We start from the raw sequence: 14,860 nt of genomic DNA on the forward strand, positions 1-14,860 counted from the left end.
TGGGGGGGGCCAGTGGCCCAAAAGAAAAAAAACCCTCCAAAAAAAAAAAAAAAAAAAAAAAGAGTGGTGAGCCTCCAATGGACCTTATAAGCTACACCTCAAGAGCAAAGAAAAAAGCCATGCACTATTCAAATCACTGAAATTCTGACAGTCCAAAGGCAAGAGGGGAATGGGTGGAGGATGAGCGATTGGTCCCTGCTGTTAGGGCCTGCAGCCACAGGCAGCCTGGTGTCCAGCACTGCCGCTGGCTTGAACTAGTCTCCAGATGGAGTGGGGAGGGATGCAAGTTCCTCTTAGAGTCCCAAGAAACCAACCTGAAGTCCAGAGATGAGTAGGGGTGGGGTTGAGCATCAGTTCCCAGCCATTAGGGCATGCAGCCACAGGCCAGACCTTTTAGTTTTCATTATTAATCTTCTCTAGGTCTTTTTAGCTTCCACTTATCTTTTGGTCCAAGGATCCTACATGTATTAGTTGGGTATTTTTGTTTATTTTAATGGCAGTGCCCCATATTTAGTATCAATACCTGTGCCAGTTATTTTTGTAAAGTTATTTTTTAATTTATATTTTCCCTGAGAGAGATAGACAGAAACAGGTATCGCCAACAGGGCCCTCATGCCATGATCCTGTCTCTAGCCTCAGCCAACCCAGATCATGGGCACATGTGCGGGCTCCTGGTGTGCACAGGGAGAGCTTGGATCATGAACCCAGGACCTTCCCCTATACCCTGGCATCACAGCGCTGTGTTGCCATGGCACCATGATGGCTGGCCAGGTGTACCAGTTACTTATTGCTGTATAACAGGTGATCTCAATTACTTTGTTCATAATCTACAGTGTAGGCCAGCTTCAACAGGGCCAGATTGTTTTTCTTCTCTTTTGTGGCAAGTGGGGTGACTGGAAGGAGATCAGAAGCATGTCAAGGCTTGTCCATTCATGTCTGGCTATGGAAGCTGCCTTTGCTGAGACTTTAGCTGAGGCAGGCAGTGAACTCTTACAAGAGGATTCATCATGTGACTTGACTTCGTCACAAAATGAGGTTGGATTCCAAAAGTGAGCTTCCCTAGGGAGAGAAAGTCAGGTGGAAGCTGTGTCACATTTTCCAATATAGCCTCAGAAGTCAATACCAGTTTCACTTTTTTTTTTTTAAACTAAATCAACATCTGTGGTCATCTCATATTCAGCAGAGGGAATTTTATTGGGAAAACATCAAATAATTTGTAGACACATTTTAAAATCACAACTGTACTCACCTCTTTAAAACATCAAATAATCATTTCATTTAAAGGAAAGTGGTTCTTACCAACTCAGTATGACTGAAATTCCAGCAAGTTTTGTTGTCATGTAATATGCTCCTTTTTGTGGTAGAAAGTAACAAAGGATTACAAGATGATACTTTCATATCAAGGCATTTGTGTTCAAAAACATACATGGATCATATCACTAAGCTTTTATATTGGGAGATGTAGTTACTGCCTGACTCTAACAATCGTTTGGAATGCAGTTCAATTAGCATTAACATTGCTGTTCAGAAAAAGACTTTTGGCATTAGAGTCCATATTCACAGGATTCATTAATTTGAGTCTTAGTTTTCAAAATATTATTCAAGAAGTCATTGATGGACTCAGGCTTAGCTAATGAAAAGCATGTCCTTAAAACATCTCTTGAAATTATGGAGCATGAAGATAGGAGAAAGGAGTAAGAGACTTTATTCAAAGAGGTAATCTAGAACCATTACAAGGAGGAAATACATGAAACAATATAGAAATATGAAAGTCCAAGGTTGAGACCAATGTGTGGCAAAGACAAAAAAGTAAAGAATGTATTTTTGTGACTTCTGGTATTTTGAACATTTTTCAGGATTTTCTTCACAATTTAAGGATCTAGGTTCTAAGAATTTTCTACCATATAAACCTCATTTTACTGCATCTGAATTTATTTGTTATTGACTTTCTCTCAGACTGTGCTCTGCTTGCTTTTTTCCATTATCAAAGTATATTCTTTTATTTGTGCAGATTGATGACTTTACAGCCAAAGTGGAAACTGCATCTACAGAAATTGGACATCTAGATGCAAAGAATCCAATTCTTCGGCAGGAGTTTTAATCTATGGAAACAATCCAGAACAATGCATAAAACTAGAGAAGGATAAACTAAAATTGGAACAAGGAGTAATAAACCTCAAAAGTCATATGGAAATAAACATGGTAGAACGTGTTCAAGAAGAACTGGATAAATGGGAGATTGAAGGAAGAGCAAGACAGGATAGAAGAAAAGTTAAAAGAAGTTAATCTTGTGGGGAGCCAAAAAGATGTACGGAATTGCAGGACATGATCACCAGAATAAGACCAGGGTCTTTATCAGGACATGGTCTTGGGTGGTTGGATTGTTATGAGCAGAATGTCTTGGGATTGTTTGGAACCGAATGTTCCAAAGTATTGTTATAACAACCTGATAAATTCAGTAAGGACTTAAAACCTTACATCACAGAAGTCTCTGGAGTGTGTATAAATATCAGCAATAAACTTAACTCGGGGCTGACCAGTACTCACCGGCAGTCTTCCCATTTCTACCCTGTCTTCTTGTCTTTCTTTAATCCTCACCCCCCAACTCAGGAACTGTTTGCCGTTGGCAGGTCCAACACAATCTATTCTTACAGGTTATTTATCTGTAATGTGCTTTATTTAATTTTACTGCAAATTACATTTGGGATGCATGCATTGTATTTGTCCCCTCTGCTTCCCTTATAGTTGTTTCTTTTGTAGATTTCTAGAAGGAAAGTGGCATCAGTTTCTCCCTTTGAATATTTTAATTTTTTATCATTATCACAACTAAATTGACCTTTCAGAATAATTATTGATATTAGAGAACCATTCCATTATTAAGACTCATTGGTCAGGGACAGCAGGTGGCGTGGTGGTTAATGGTGCTGTACTCCCACATGACTGACCATGGTTTGAGTCCCAGACCTGGCAGCATACTTTCTCACTTTCCTTCTCTCTCTCTCTCTCTTACTCTCACTCTGTCCCTCTCTGGTCAAAATTAAATAAATAAAGTTAAATAAAATAATTTTAAAAAACCCTGTTGATGTAAAAGAAGACTATTAAAAGGGAAAGAAAAATTGTAATTAAGAAATTATACCATACTCTTGAGTTATTCTTAAGTTATTTCATTCAGTCTTGTCATTATCAAATTGATTCTATTATTTTTTGAATTATCAGATTATAAGAGTACTAACATAAAAATGACTTATGCCCCCCCATTTTAAAGTATAAAGAAAAAAATGTTAATTATAAAAGAGGATGCATGTGTGAAAAAGAAAGAAAAAACACTCCCTAGTGGGGCTGGTTACACCACAGCATTTTTCCTCTAATTGTCCTGCCAGGATCTTGGGCAGGCTCATACCTACCCAGCACAGAAGCCACAGGGACTGGGGCTGGACCTTGATCAACCATGTAGTACATAACTGTTCTGTTACAGGGCCAGCCCTCAAAAGAAAAAAAAATTTGGAGAGGTTTTTGCTATAGGGCTCATGCGCTCACCAGAAAGACACAGAGAAACAGAAAGTGAGAAATCACCCCCCAGGTGAATGGCCATGCTGCAATCCTTTCTCCTCCATTCTCCTCTCCGGATCTTGGGCATGCACACACACATGCCTGGCGGGAGTCTGGGAGTCCAGGTGTCGAACTGCAGTCAGCTACATGGGAGTCCAACGACATAGCCATTACACCAACTGCTAGTCCGCAGCCCTGAAAATATTTTTTAAACTAATTTTCAGAAGGTGCATGCATTCGCAGAAGGAGAGAGAAAGCATCCCCAGTGATGTGTGATAATGCTACAGTCCTTTTTCTTAATTTCTCCTTCCCATCAGGATTTTAAGCATGCCTATGCATGCACCTGACATGATTTTTCAAGCGCCTAGGACCAGGATTTGCACTGTGGTCAGCCATATGGGACCCAGTTTTCAATGTACAGCACTTAATTACTATGCTATGGGGTTGGCTTCTCAAATGTGTGTGTGTGTGGGTGTGGGTGTGTGGGTGTGTGTATGTGTGTGGTGTGTTAATAAATTAGATTTAATTTAGTTGATTTTGAAGATTTTTTTTGTTTGTTTGGCTATAGGGTGCATGCACTAACCAGAGACAGACAAAGAGAGAAAGAGAAAATGAGAAAGCACTTCCCAATGGGAACCAGCCCTCTTAACCTCCATGTCATCTGTTGACCCAAGAAAAACATTTTAAATTTCCCCTATTTTCCACATGTTTCAAATTGCCCTCAAAGTCAGTAACTAAAAACTAAAGCAAACAAATACACATGTATTTACGTTATAATTATTTTAAAAGATTTATCTTTTTAGGGTGGCCCCCTGACCAAGTAGTTCAGGGAACCTTATTTTACACGGCTGACTGTAATTTGAGTCCCAGCCACGACAGCTAGAAAAATGCTACAAAATCCCACCAGGATGAAGAAATGGAAGAGAAGGATGCAAAAGTGGAGGACCATGCTCCATTGTGGCGATGCTCCCTCCTCCTCTCTTTCTCCCTGGCAAGTCCATGTGTCTTTTGGCAATTAAAAAATGTATTTTCTTTAACAAATACACAATTATTCATGTTATAATTATTCTAAAAATGTATCATTTTAATTTGCTATAGGCACAAGCACAGCAGCTCAAGAAAACTTAAAGCAGATAAGAGAGTATAATCATGCTTCAGTAAGAAGTTAGATGGAAAGCAGAATTAACGATCTAGAATTTGAACTCGTCAAAATAAGAGCTTCTCAAGAAAATACTAATAAGGCAGAATTGGAAAAATATAAGCAACTCTATCTAGAAAAATCTCAAGTTAAAAAATCATTATCAGATGAACAAGAAAGTAAAAATCATACAGAGTAAACAAAGCTTATTAGCTTGCCTGTAATAAGTGAGACATGTTCATGAGATTAATAGGAAGTGAAAGCTAATTAAGATGATATAATTTTGGAAGATGTCAGCAAATGAACGTAGTTTTAATAGGTCGGTCTAGCAGGACAGTTTATGTCTCTGTGCCTTTTTTGGTTTTATATGGCTTTCTTTTTCTGTCCCTTAATATTCTCATATACTGACCCTGGTCTATTAGTCTTTAAGATTAGTATTTTGAAGGTTTATAATTTAGACAGAGATATTCTTAGGAAATTTTTTGTTAGCATTCCTTTAAGCATAAATATTGCCAAGTTTATTTTTTGGATGGTTCTAACTCAAACCCAATGGTTTTAGTGTTAGTGATACTTATTCCTCTCACACCCTAGCACTTGGTAAATTAACTTTCCTTGATTTTGACCTCTGATAGTGTCAGTAGAGGGCACTGACACCAACTATCCTTTATACTTTTTCCAGTGACATAAAGCCGTAAGTCTGAGGAGAGGCTAACGGGTGAAGGGAAGGGAAATTTACCATGGGGTTAAACAATGCATTGGTCAACTGAGGTGATGAGTGGGAGGCAGAAAGGGCAGACTGTGACTTCAGGTACCTTGGTACTGTCAGGAGCTTACTGCCTTTGGGGCCACGTTCATTGTTTTGCTCACCAGCTCTGCTCTCTCATTTTCCCCTAGAAGTGTCGCTCTGGATTATTCCTCAGAGCCTAATGCACAATATCTTCCAGATAACATGTGAGACGTGCAAAAGTAGTGAAAGCAAGTGCTTCGAGAAGTTTTAGAAATGTTTTTTTAAAAACTGGGTTACTGAATACAAATATTTTTAGTTTTAGTTTTTATAATTGCATCTATTTTGGAGTACAATATGATGTTTTGAAATATTTATATGTAGTGAAGTAGCTCCTGTAGTCAAGCAAAGTAATATATCCACAGTCTTGCAGTTATCCTTTAAGCACAATTATTTCTTTTCTTTTTTTATTTAAGAGAGATATTTGCTATAGGGCACATGTGCTCACCAGAGAGAAAGAGAGACAGAAAGTGAGTAATCACTCTCGAGGGGGTGAGATATTTGCTATAGGGTATGTGTGCTTACCAGAGAGAAAGAGAGACAGAAAGTGAGTAATCACTCTCCAGGGGTGACCATGCCACAATCCCTTCTCTTTTTCTTCTTAGGATTTTGGCCACGCACACACGGCATGAGTTTTTTAAAGTGCTGGATCCAGGACTCAAACCACGTTCAACTACATGGGAGTCCAGCAACATAACCCTTACACCATCTGCTGGTCCCTAAGCACAAGTATTTCTAATGGTGTCTTAAAGAATTTTCTATGTGGAACCATTCCAAGAGGCAGCAGGTGTTAAACCATACATCATCAATGGCCTTTCCTCTTCCTCCCTACTTTGTCTGAATTACTTGTTAGGACAATCCCTCTAGAAATACTCACACTTGATTAGATCCATTTTAAACCTATAATTGTGTAAAGAAAGTAAGTTCTGACACATGTTCAGTGTTATACATGAAAAATTTCATTAACTACTTTGTCAATGTTTTTTAAAAATGCAGGTCATTTAGGAACCATGCAGGGAAAAATGGAATACTAAGTATCTGTCATTTGTAACCTTCACAGGACTAATGAGAAATTAGCAGCAGTGAGTGATGAACTTCTTGTCAAGAAACAACTGAAAAGGTCTCTAGTAAGCAGTCTTTCTATGAGACCAGTCCTGGGTAACCTCATGTTGAGGTCCCTGGAGCTCTGACTTTGAAGAGATACCCTTTTGTTAACTATATTCAATAACTAAACTGGCATATTTTAAGTTTCTTTAGAAGCTGTATTTGTTAGATTTTAGAATTAAACATTATTTCCTAGTAACTGAAGATGTACTTTGAGATGCTTTGGCAGATTGTTAATTGCTTTCAGTGTGGCAGTGGTATTGTTAATTGCTTTCAGTGTGGCAGTGGTTCATAACACTTTACAGACTATTCTTGCGCCATCCCAGGTTTATTACCCTTTCTTTGAACATTTAGCCACAGATGCAGGTTTATAATCGAAAGGTATCAAGATGAGTACTTCCTGTTGTATTAATTAAAGAAACCTGTAGCTAAAAAAATTTTTATTTTTAAGTTAAAATTATCTTTTTCTTGATACTTTCTTAATTGCTTCTTTACTTACAGAATTTTTGTAAAATGTATCTATTGCTGGGCAGTTGTACAATAGTTTTTAAGTGGTTAAATCAAGCAACTATTTGGGATTGGTTTCAAGTTTATTTTTCATTCCATGAGTCAGAGAGAGAGAGACAGAAATTCAGCACCCCAACAGGGTCTTAATGCCATAGTCTACCCTCAGCTTCAGGGAGCCCAGATCTTGGGCACACCCATGTCCAGTTTACAAGGGAGTCTCTGGATCTGGGCTGGCCAACTTCCAGTGTGAGTCTGAACTTGAGTATTGGGTTTAACTGCCGTGTCATCATCTGACCTGAAATACTTGGAGTTTTAAATGAAATTCATTTATGTCTTTCCGTTATTAGAATGATTAATGATTCAAGATGGCAATGATATTTAGAATCTTGAAATAGCAGCTACCATCAGACCAAATCAGTTACAGTAGACCGCTCTTATCTGAGAGGGAATGTTCCAAGACCTCCAGTGGGTGTTTGAACCTGTGGTTGGTACTACATCAGAGCAACATAGCTTAAGAGAACAAATTAAATGACTATTTCAGTATAAAAATTCCAAGATTTTGTATCTATTGCTGGGCAGTTGTACAATAGTTTTTAAGTGGTTAAATCAAGCAACTATTTGGGATTGGTTTCAAGTTTATTTTTCATTCCATGAGTCAGAGAGAGAGAGACAGAAATTCAGCACCCCAACAGGGTCTTAATGCCATAGTCTACCCTCAGCTTCAGGGAGCCCAGATCTTGGGCACACCCATGTCCAGTTTACAAGGGAGTCTCTGGATCTGGGCTGGCCAACTTCCAGTGTGAGTCTGAACTTGAGTATTGGGTTTAACTGCCGTGTCATCATCTGACCTGAAATACTTGGAGTTTTAAATGAAATTCATTTATGTCTTTCCGTTATTAGAATGATTAATGATTCAAGATGGCAATGATATTTAGAATCTTGAAATAGCAGCTACCATCAGACCAAATCAGTTACAGTAGACCGCTCTTATCTGAGAGGGAATGTTCCAAGACCTCCAGTGGGTGTTTGAACCTGTGGTTGGTACTACATCAGAGCAACATAGCTTAAGAGAACAAATTAAATGACTATTTCAGTATAAAAATTCCAAGATTTTAGCTAGCTGATTGTTTAAATGTTTTTCTGAAGAATACATGTGCCCGTGAGAGAGAGAGCGAATATGAGAAATCATTCCTGAGGGGGGATGGCCACACCGTAGTCTCTTCCCCTCTGTTCTCTCAGGATTTTGGCCATGCACATAAGCCCAGTGTGATTTTTAAGCCACCAGGTTCAGGACTTGAACCATGGTCAGCCATGTGGAAGTCCAGTGCCTTAACCACTGAGCTACCTGCTGACCATGATAGCTGGAATTTTTCATTTAGTTGGTTTAGTTTTTGTTGTTTGTTTTTGTTTGTTTTGTTTTTTGGAAAAAATGAGAGGATGAGGGTCTAAATGCTTCTAAGTCATGAAACTGGACTCCTAGGTACACACAAAAAAATGAATTCTAAATACTTAGAAAATTTTAAAGCATGATGCAGATGTAAAAATGTTCTTAATAGTTTTTACCAGAAAAAAAAAAACACATGATGTATCATTTTATAAGATGATGAAGAAAGAATGTGTAAATACAAATGTGATGCAAGGCAATTTTTTTTGAGAGTTTTTTTTTTTTTTTTCACTATAGGGCATGTGCGCTCGCCAGACAGAGATAGACATAGAGACAGAAAGTGAGAAATCACCCCCCAGGCGGGATGGTCACACCGCAATCCCTTCTCCTCCACTCTCCTCTTGGGATCTTGGGCACACACGCACACGCACCCGGCGTGAGTTCTAAGCCACTGGGTCCGGGACGCGAACCGCGGTTGACTACGTGGGAGTCCAATGACATAGCCATTATGCTAACTGCTGGTTCCCCACAAGGCAAAATTTTTGAGAAAATTTTTTCTGAATTATTTTGTTGAGGAGAGAGTTGCTTATTTTTCAGTGTTTCTACATCAGTTGAAAAACAGTTTATTTTTGCACTTTAGTAGTTCCAAGGTATACATAGCTTCTTTGTGGGGCATTGGTTTACCAAATCATCCTAGACTTAATAAGAGAGATTAAAAAGCACTATCAGGTTAAAAAGACATGTCTCTTTCATCATAGCACACTGCCTTGAAAGTGTTCTTATGCATTTGTTGTTTACAAAATTCTTAGAATTATGCTAAGTGCTGCTAGAGTTGCTAGAGATTTATTTCCACTAAGAAAATATCAAATAATGCTATGAGAGCTACTCTTTTATGTCTTCCTGACATTATTGAGCTTCATGACAGAGTTTTACATGCACATTTCCACTGTTACATTTAAAAACATAGTTTTTAAATATTTTTGTTTCAATTTCTTTTATACATTCAATCACATGTGTCACTTACCTTGCAAAGTGAATATTCCAGCATGTATACATTTCTCACCATTCCAGTTGAGAATACAATACACATTTTCTTCAACAGATAAAGACCTATGACTTTGTCCCATAAATATCTTGCCTCTTTCCTCAGACTCTCCTCCTTCATCCACCCTCTTCCTACACCGTATCTGGTATTTCTAACTATTTTCTGTTTCTATATCCTCTAGTCACTCAGTTTTGGCTATAGAGTACATATTAAGTGGAGACAAAAAATGCCTCTCCTTCATTGCCTGGCTTGCTTCACTCAGTATTAAATGTTCCATATTCATCCACTTTCTGTCAAAAGCCAAGGTCTTGGTTTTTTTATGGCTGAGTAGTATTCCATATGTGCCACATATTTTCAATCCATTGTTCTGTTCCTGGGCATTTGGGTTGGTCCCATGTCTTAGCAATTGTTAATAATGCTGCAATAAACATTGATGTGCAAGCACTTTTCCAACTAAGGATTCTTCTGTACTTTGGGTAGATACCAAGGAGTGGGATTGCCGGATCATATGGCATAAAATCCATGATCGGTAAGAAGACTGAAAGCCCATTCCTGGACTGTTGCTAACTGGCTTTGTGACCTTGACAAGCTACATTGTCTCTGAGCATGTGTTGTCTCTTATGTGAAAGTAGGGACTTTGATTAAATCCTTGGTTTTCAACTCTGAGGCAGGGCTCCCCATCCCAGATCCAACTCTGCCCCCTCCCCAACCCCAACAACCTTCTATCTCTGTCATCCAGGACTGTCCCAGCTCTACAGCAGACCCCACTTCCATCACCAGATCCCTGGAGTAAGGGACACTGAGACAGGGCCCCCTGCCCCAGCTCCATCTCTGGTCCCTGTAACCCCAGCGACCCTCTATTTCTGTCAGGTAGCACTACCCCCAGCTCTATGACAGACCACATTTCCATCTCCAGACCCCTGGCCTAAGGGACATTGAGGCAGGGCCTCCTGCCCCAGCTCCAGCTCCACCCCCCCAAACCCCAGTAACCCTCTATCTTTGTCAGGCAGGACTGCTCCCAGTTCTATAGTAGCCTCACTTCTATATCCAAACCCCTAATGAAATCCTGTGCCACGCTAGAATGGGGCACGCAACTTTTTTCTTATTCTTCTTCTTACTTTCTTCCCTCTTATGTTGTCCTCTCTTCCTCTTCCTCCACCCTCCTGGAGGGACTAGATAGGTCTAAAATCACACTTCTAAAATACCCTAGTATTGTACTCCCAGGGATGCTCCCTTTTACTGAACCACTTGCAAAAAAGGAGATACTGCTCTTTAGACGCCTGAATAGAATACTCCTCAGATCACATTGCTACATAAAACAGAAGATAGACTTTGGCATGCATCAGTCCATAGCAAATGGGAAACTCACTTGCTCCTAGTAGAAGAAACATTCGCCTAAAAGGTATTCCAAAGGAATACATCTCCCAATAGCTAGCAGAAGAAGAACCTCAGGTCTGAATAAATCAGGAAATATGTCTTCATCAAGAGAACACAGTAACTCCCATTTCTCCAAGAAAAACAAAACAAAACAGAGGAAGTTACCAAAATGTCAGAGAAAGAATTTAGAACATTCATGGTGCCAAATTTTATGAGTTGGAACAGAAAAAGGACAATGAACTATAGGAGATTAGGAAGTCCTTCCATGATATGAAAGAAGAAATGGACATGCTAAGAAAGAATCAAATGGAACTGTTAGAGATGAAGTCTATAATACAGGAAACCAAAAACTCAAAAGTATTAAAAGTTGATTAGACCATGCTGAAGATCAAGTCTCTGACTTAGAAGATAAAATTTCTGACCTAGAGAAAAACCATGAAAAAGATAGAGAAAATAATGAGGATAATACATGAGAAATACTAGATTCCCTTAGACGCCCTAACAATCGAATAATTGGTATCCCAGAAGGTGAAGAAACCAATAACAGCATGAAAAATCTCCAAGAAATCCTGGCCGAAAATTTCCCAAGTCTAGAGAAGCACTCAAACATCCAGACCCAAGGGATACAAAGGAACCCAAATTGAATCAACCCAAGAATATATTCCCCAAGGCACATCTTATTCAGACTGACAAAGACCACAGAGAAAGACAAGATACTAAAACTGGCAAGAGAGAAATGACAAGTGACTTACAAAGGTCATCCCATCAGGCTAACACAGGACCTCTCGATGGAAACAATGCAAGCATGGAAAGAATGGGAAGATGTATTGAAAGTGTTAAGAAAGAAACAATTTCAACCAAATTGTTATATCCTGCAAGATTATCATTCATATGGGGGAAAAAAAGATTAAAATCTTCTCAGAAAAACAAACCCTGAAAGAATTACCAGACAAGCCTTTCAAGAAACCGGGAAAAAAGTACTGTTCCAAAAAAACTAACGAATGAACAGCCAGAAATAAAGGAATAAAAGGCAACCAAGTCAATGGCCAACTTAAACATCAGGACAGATCCAGTAACATCAATAACATTAAATGTTAATGTATTAAATTCTCTAATCAGACACAGACTGGGTGAATGGATTGAAAACAAAACAAAATAAAACAGAAAACCTCTATCTGTTGCCTACAGGAAATGCACTTCATGGATAAAGACATATGTAGGCGGAAAGTGAAGGGTTGGGAAAAGGTTTTCCATGTAAATGAGAACCAAAAAAGAGCTGGAGTCACGATACTAATTTCTGACAAAATAGGCTTTAAAACAAAAACTACTAGAAGAGACAAGGGCACTACATTTGTAGTAAATGGGTCAATCGATCAAGAAGATATAATGCTTTTAAATATCTATGCATCTAACACAGGAGCACCCAAAAACATGAAGGAAAGACTGTTAGATCTCAAAGGGGAGATAGGCTGCCACACACTAATTGTTAGAGAACTCAACACTCCACTATCCCCTCTGAACAGATCATCTAGACAAAAAAATAAGTAAAGAGATAAAGGATCTAAATGATACCATAAATAAAATGGACTTAACATATATCTATAGAATTTTCCATCCTCAAACCACAAAATACACTTTTTTCTCACACCCACATGGAACTTTTTGAAAGGTGACCACATGATAGGGCACAAAGCTAGCCTCAAAAAATTCAAAAGCATAGGGGAAACAGCAGTTAGCGTAATGGCTAACTGGTCGCTGGATTCCCACATAGTCGACCGCGGTTCGTGTCCCAGACCCGGTGGCTTAAAACTCACGCCGGGCGCGTGTGCGTGCGTGCCCAAGATCCCGAGAGGAGAATGGAGGAGAAGGGATTGCGGCGTGACCATCCCCCCTGGGGGGTGATTTCTCGCTTTCTGTCTCTATGTCTCTCTCTGTCTGTCTGGCGAGCGCACGCGCCCTACAGTGAAAATCTCTCCAAAAAAAACATAGAAACTATATCCAGCATCTTCTCCAACCATGATGGAATTAAAATTGAGTTTAATTGAAAGAGAAATCCACAAAACTACTCAAATACATGGAAACTAAATAACCTACTCCTGAATGACTCCACAACTACTGAAGAAATAAAGACTGAAATCAAAAGATTCATGGAAGCCAATGACAATGAGGACACGAGTTTCCATAATCTTTGGGACACTGCTAAAGCAGTCATAAGAGGGAAATTCATAGCAATTAGTGCACATAAGAGGAAAATGGGGAACCAGCAGTTAGCGTAATGGCTATGTTGCTGAACTCCCATGTGGCCGACCGCGGTTCAAGTCCCAGACCTGGTAGCTTAAACTCATGCCAGATTGTCCAAAACCAGACATAAATACAAGATACTAAAATTGGCAAGAGAGAAACATCAAATGTCTTACAAAGATTACTCCATCAGGCTAACACTGGACCTTTCAATGGAAACAATGCATGTAAGGAAAGAATGGGGAGATATATTCAGAGTGTTAAATGAGAAACAATTTTAGCCAAGATTATTATACTTTGCAAGATTATTCTTCATATATATATATAAAAAAAGATTAAATCTTCTCAGACAAAAGTTTAAAGAATTTACCAACACCAGAGTAGTTCTTCAAGAAATTGTGGAGAGAGTGCTGTACTAGGAAACCTAATAAAGGGACAGACAGAAATAAAGAATAAAAAACAACCAAGAAATTGGCCTTTTTTTTTTTTGAGAGGTTTTTGCTGTAGAGTGCATGCGCTTGCCAGAAAGACAGAGAGACAGAAAGTGAGAAATCAACCCCTGGGGAGATGGCCAAGCTGCAATTCCTTCTCCTCTCCTCTTCTCTTGTGATCTTGGGCACGCATGCACACATGCTCAGCATAAGTTTAAGCCACCAGGTCTGGGACTCGAACCATGGTCAAGTATATGGGAGTCCAACGACATAGCCATTATGCCAACTGCTGGTCCCCAAATTGGCCAATTTAATGGTAGGAACAAGCCCAGAAATATTGATAACAACATTAAATGTTAATGAATTAAATTCTCCAATCAAGAGACACAGATTGGCTGAATGGATAATAGAACAGAAACCCTTATCTGTTGCCTACAAGAAACATATGTCATGAATAAAGACATACATAGACTAAAAGCGAAGGGCTGGAAAAAGACATCCCATGCAAACAAAAACCCAAAAAGAGCTGGAGTTGAGATTTTCAGACAAAACAGGCAGTAAAACAAAAAATGTAAGAGGATACAAAGAAGGGCATTATAGAGTAGTAAAAGGGCTCCTTTATCAAGAAGATACAATGATTATATATGTCTGTACCCAACTTGGGAGCACCCAAACATGTGCAGAAAAGACTGTGCGATCTGAAAGGAGAGATATACTACAACACACTGTTGAGGATTTCAACACCCCACTATCTCCTTTGGACAGATCATCTAGACAAAAAAATAAGCAAAGAAATATAGGATCTAAATGATACCATAAGTCAGATGGATTCAACAGACATCTATAGAACCTTCCACCCAAAAACCATGAAATATACTTTTTTCCTCACACCAACATAGCACCTTTTCTAAGATTGATCACATGACAGAGCACAAAACAAGCCTTTACAGATTTAAAGGCATAGAAACTATATCCAGCTCTTCTCTGACCACAACGGAATTAAACTTGATATAAATTTCAGGAAAAACCTTCAAAAATACATGAATACATGGAAACTAAATAACCTACTCCTGAATGACTTCACAATAACTGAAGAGATTAAAACTGAAATAAAAAGATTCACGAAAACCAGTAATAATGAGCATGAGTCTCCATAATCTATGGGACACCACAAAAGCAGTCAGAAGAGGAAAGTTCATAGCAATTAGTGCACATAAGAAAAAGATGGAGAGTTGTAAATGGACAACTGAATATCATGCCTCAGAGAATTGGAAAACCAACAACAAATCAAAAAAAAAAA

The sequence above is a fragment of the Tupaia chinensis genome, unplaced genomic scaffold (assembly GCF_000334495.1).
Source record: "Tupaia chinensis unplaced genomic scaffold, TupChi_1.0 Scaffold143636_1, whole genome shotgun sequence".
Lineage (NCBI taxonomy): Eukaryota > Metazoa > Chordata > Mammalia > Scandentia > Tupaiidae > Tupaia > Tupaia belangeri.